The sequence below is a fragment of the Hypanus sabinus genome, unplaced genomic scaffold, assembly GCF_030144855.1.
Source record: "Hypanus sabinus isolate sHypSab1 unplaced genomic scaffold, sHypSab1.hap1 scaffold_480, whole genome shotgun sequence".
In the NCBI taxonomy this organism is placed as follows: domain Eukaryota; kingdom Metazoa; phylum Chordata; class Chondrichthyes; order Myliobatiformes; family Dasyatidae; genus Hypanus; species Hypanus sabinus.
In genome coordinates this window covers 3533-8924 of record NW_026781350.1, presented here as the reverse complement: position 1 = coordinate 8924, position 5392 = coordinate 3533, and the positions used below count along the sequence as shown (strand labels likewise).

At 46.3% G+C, this 5392-nt stretch overlaps 1 non-coding gene across 1 annotated transcript; it reads right to left on the bottom strand.

Annotated features, from left to right (window-relative positions):
- Window positions 1-2107: 2107 nt before the first annotated feature.
- trnai-uau (transfer RNA isoleucine (anticodon UAU)) lies at window positions 2108-2201 on the bottom strand. Its single transcript has 2 exons — window positions 2164-2201; window positions 2108-2143 (listed from the first exon to the last, which is right to left on the bottom strand). It is a non-coding gene; the product is annotated as a tRNA-Ile (tRNA).
- Window positions 2202-5392: the final 3191 nt, after the last annotated feature.

The window sequence follows — 5392 nt, the reverse complement described above, 5'->3', positions numbered from 1 at the left end:
TTTGGGGAAGTTTCTTTTTTTGACGGGATTCAGAAGAATTTGGAGACGCATATCCTGATTGTGGAGTCAGCATGGCTTTGTGAGGAGCAGGTTATGCTTAATGAGCCTGATTGAATTCTGTGATGTGACACAGATAGAGTTCAACCTGGAAAAGTGTAAACTGATTCACTTTAGAAGGACGAACGTGAATACAGATTACAGGGTTAACAGCAACATTGTCAGCAGTGTAGAAGAACAAGGGGATGATGGGGTCCACATCCAAAGAATCCTCAAAGCCTCTCTACCAAGATAGGTTCTTTTCTTGAAAAGTTTGTTAAGGAGGCGTATTGGGTTTGGCCTTCATTCGTCAGGGGCTTCAGTTAAAGCGCCGCGAGGTATTGTAACTCTAAAATACTGGTCCGATCACATTTGGAATATTGTGTTCAGTTCCAAGCGCCTCCATATAGAAAGGATGTGAAAACTTTATAGAGGGTGTAGAGGATGTTTACCATGAGGCTGCCTGGTTGAGACATTCCGGACATTCTCTTTGGAGCATAGGAGGTTGAGAGCTGACTTGATAGAGTTTAACAAGATACGTCTCTACCGAAGGAAGTATAAGTTGCGTCTTCCCACTACCAGCCTAGGGCGAAATTTAGCACTTCCACAGCACCCTCCGCAACTCAGGGTCACGTGGGGCCGTGGGGGCAGGTGATGGATGGTCGTTTGATCTGCCGATGCCGGTCACGTGTTCTGTTATGTCAGCATAGACACCAGATACAAAATCGCTGAAGAGTGTTGAAGATGGCTGGAGTCCGCTGTGTTGTGAAGAACGTTTCTCGCAGAAGGCAATCGTCAGCGCAAGTGGTTTAGGTCGGATATCCGGGCGTGTTTGTTAAATTAATATGTATATTGTCAAGTGAAGTCAAGTCACTTTTTATTGTCATTTTGACCATAACTGTTGTACAGTACACAATAAAAACAAGACAACGTTTTCCGGGACCATGGTGCTACATGAAACAATACAAAAGCTAGACTGAACTATTTAAAAACAACACTAAACCTACACTAGACTACAGACCTACCCAAGACAGCATAAAGTGCACAAAACTGTGCAGGCGGTACAATAAATAGTAAACAAGAAGGTAGGCACAATAGAGGGCAGCAGGTTGGTGTCAGTCCAGGCTCCGGGTATTGAGGTGTCTGATGGCTTGGGACAGGAAACTTTCACATAGTCTGATCATGAGAGCCCGCATGCTTCGCTGTCTTTACCCAGATGGAAGGAGGGAGAACAGTTTGTATGAGGGGGTACATGGAGTCCTTCATAATGCTGTTTCCTTTGCGGATGCAGCGTGTAGTGTAGAGTAAATGTCCGTGATGGCGGGAAGAGAGACCCCGACGATACTCTCAGCTGACCTCACTATCCGCTCCAGCGTCTTGCGATCCGAGATGGTGAAATTTCTGAACCAGGCAGTGATGCAGCTGCTCAGGATGCTCTTAATACAACCCCTGTAGAATGTGATGAGGATGGGGGTGGGAGATGAACTTTCATCAGCCTTCGCAGAAAGTAGAGACGCTGCTGGGTTTTCTTTGCTATGAAGCTGGTGTGCAGGGTCCAGGTGAGATTCTCCGCCAGGTGAACAACAAGAAATTTGGTGCCCTTAACGATCTCTACCGAGGAGCTGTCGATGTCCTGCGGGGAGTGGTCGCTCCGGGCCCTCCTGAAGTGAACAACCATCTCTTTTGTTTTGTTCACACTCAGAGAGGTGTTGTTGGCTCTGCACCAGACCGTTAGCCGCTGCACATCCTCTATGTAAGCTGACTCGTCGTTCTTGCTGATGAGACCCACCACGGTCGTGTAATCGGCGAACTTGATGATGCGGGTCGAGCTGTGTGTTGCTGCACAGTCATGGCTCGGCAGAGTGAACAGCAGTGGACTGAGCACTCAGCACTGGGTGTAAACACACAGTCTCCTGCTCAGATCAAAATCAAAGGTGCATCGATTCGAAGTTAATTACAAATAATAAGCGGGGTGTCTCAGAGACACAAAATGAAATATAACTTTTCAGTGGAATGCACAGCTTGAGAGACGCCCACTCACCCGGGCATTTCACGCATTAAAAATCACGAGTGTTCTAGGTGAGGCTCGAACTCACGGCCTCGGCATTTCTCCGCCGCGTACTGGCGTATAAGTACCGCACGCTAACCGATTGCGCCACTAGAACCCAGTGCTGCAAACGTGTGTTTTACATATGGAAAGAAAATCTAGAAGAAATTTACAGATATTATTGAGCATAATATAGAGCCTAAAAATATACAGCAGGTGAAAAGGCCGTTCGGCCCACAATGTATTGCCATACCAGCTAAAAAGCAAATCAAAGGCACTCAAACTCCAATCCCTCCTTCCTACTCTGTCCATATCCCTCGATCTTACTTACATCCATGTGTATGTCGAGTCAACAAATTTGCACATCAAAAGTCACCTATAAATTTACTGATAATGCAAACATTGTTGGTCGAATCTCAGATGGAGACATGAGGGCGAACAGGGGTGAGATATGTCAACTAGTTGAGTGGTGTCGCAGTAACAACCTTGCACTGAACGGCAGTAAGACGACAAAGCTTATTGTGACTTCAGGAAGGAGAGAGATGCCAATCCTCATAGAGGGATCAGAAGTGGAGAGCGTAAGCAGTTTCCGGTTCCTGGGTGTTAAGATCTCTGAGGACTTAACCTGCTCCCGACATATCGATGCAGTTATAAAGAAGGCAAGACAGCGGCTATCCAGTACTTCATTAGGAGAATAACGAATAAACTCAAAAAACTTCTGGAGAGCATTCTGACAGGCTGCATCACGTCTGGTATGAGCAGGGACGTGTTGCTACTCTATTGGATGGAGAGATGGGGAGAAGGGGAGCTCTATGATCATGCGGATGAGAGCTGTGGATGGGGAGAACAAGTGAGCTCTCAGTACTCAGTAGGCGAAATTTAAGTACAGACTTTCCATGAGCGAAGTTGACAGGCGACAATTGCAGTCTGATTTTAAAAGGAACAGCGGCATCTCACCATTCTCCGGCGAAATTCAGTGTAGAGACTCGGATGGTGGTCTTAGATATGTTGGAAAAACTGATGCTGGAGCTCTTCCCTAGTGGGGAACTGAAGGGTACTTGATGTTAATCTTCATCCTCTCTTGAATCTTTCTGTGTACGTTGTTACTCTGTCTCTCCAGACGCCACATTGGGGCTGAAAATTTGAATTTTCATTACAGTTGTTTCTCCGGTCGCAGTGTTTCACTTTCTCAGCCAGATCATGTGAACCTTCACTTACCGTTTGCACTCTAGGTCCCTCAATAATATATCATCAATGCCGTTAAACCTGGGGCACCAAGTGAGAGATTGCTAGTCACCGATCCGTTGCCTAATGGATCATGACATTCAGTCTGCCTTGGCAAATCGGTTCAGTAAGACTGAGAAAATAATCATTTCATACACTCCATACGTGCTTCTCATTGATAACCTCCTTGTGAACTCCACTCGATCAAATTCACAATATCTGACACAGCAGCATATAGTTAGAGGGACAAACAGACAGAAAGCAGACAGTAGAAGGCAGGCAGCCAGACAGACGAATAGATAGATAGATAGATAGATAGATAGATAGATAGATAGATAGATAGATAGATAGATAGATAGATAGATAGATAGATAGATAGATAGATAGATAGATAGATAGATAGATAGATAGATAGATAGATAGATAGATAGATAGATAGATAGATAGATAGATAGATAGATAGGAAAAAACGCACAGACAGTTATGCCAGTGGTGGAAAATAATTCGAAGGTCAGTGGAATGAGCTTTAGCAGAGAACGCAGGACCAACCAGTGATCCATACACAGAGACTCCGGAGACCGAACACCCAAGCCCAGTGTTTTTTGGTCTAATGTAGAAGCAACATTATTGTGAACATTGAAAATGCATTAGCATGGGTCGCAGAGTGGTAACTAAATCGCTGCGTCAAATGCCTACATCTGAAGAAACTCAACACCTTCCGCTAACGAATGCTAAAACTTACAGTTTCAATAAACCTATACCTTCATATTAGATGCAGCTGACATGGAGACGTAGTTACCACCACTGAGCCCCAGCATGTCTGCAATATTTTTTAAACTTCCTCATGAAGCACCTCTTCCTCCTCCGTTTCGAGAACTGAATGTTAGATTCTCCTCTGATATCTGAAATGTTTCATGTTCGGCAACTTCCTGGTGAAACCTTCTGCAGCGGTTTCAGTGCAATCACAGCCAAACTTTACGATACTCTAATTAAACCATAATTATACTTCACTGCATCATGACCTTTCCGGTTCGTGAGGGCAGGTATTCGGAACGTGTTGAAATGCACATTTCTTTACCCGTTCCCGCCCCTTATTCATGTTTGAAATCCATTTTGCTTGACCATCTCTACATCAGCAAACAAGAACCCCGTCATTCTTTGTCAATATTCTCCAATATTTGAAGAAGGAGGTCGGAGGATCAGAACGGGAGTGCGGCGGCAGCCATTTTGACTTTCTCTTATTCGCATCGGAGTTGCGAATCGAAGACAGGCGGAGCTGTCCAGGCGTCTGATGTCGGCCAGAGAAGCTGGGAAGATGAGAAAAGGACACATTCTTAAACAGCGGGCAGCATCGTTTGCGGGCAGTGGAGTGAGCCGGAAGCAGAGTGAAGGTTTAAGGGCTTTGGATCAATGGGCCTAAGCGGAAGCGGGCGAAGCAAGGCAGGTTTAGGTTTCAGTTTTTCCTGTTATTTGAGGAAAGGGGAAGTATGAGTGTGGGGGCAGCTTTTTGTTCTCGGTGTCGGATATGGGAAGTCCTGGAGTCTTCTAGCCTACCGGATGTCCACATCTGCGCCAGGTGCGCCGAGCTGCAGCTCCTAATGGACCGAGTTAGGGAACTGGAGATGCAGCTCGATGACCTTCATCTGTTCAGGGAGAGTGAGCAGTTGATGGAGAGGAGTTACAGGCAGGTGGTCACACAGCGGCAGTGGAAGGCAGACAGGGGGAGTCACGGTTAGGAGGGGGGAGGGGAAGTGTCAGGTACTAGAGAGTATCCCAGTGGCTGTACCTCTTGACAATAAATACTCGTGTTTGAGTACTGTTGGAGGGGACAGCCTACCTCGGGGAAGCAACAGTGGCAGAGTCCGGTCCTCTAGCTCGGAAGTGTAAGGAAAGGAAGAGGAAGGCAGTAGTAATAGGGGACTCGATAGTTAGGGGGTCTGAAAGGCGATTCTGTGGACGCGATCAGGAGACCCGGATGGTAATTTGCCTCCCTGGTGCCAGGGTCCGGGATGTTTCTGATCGCGTCCAATATATCCTGAAGTGGGAGGGTGTGGAGACAGAGATCGTGGTATATATCGGTACCAA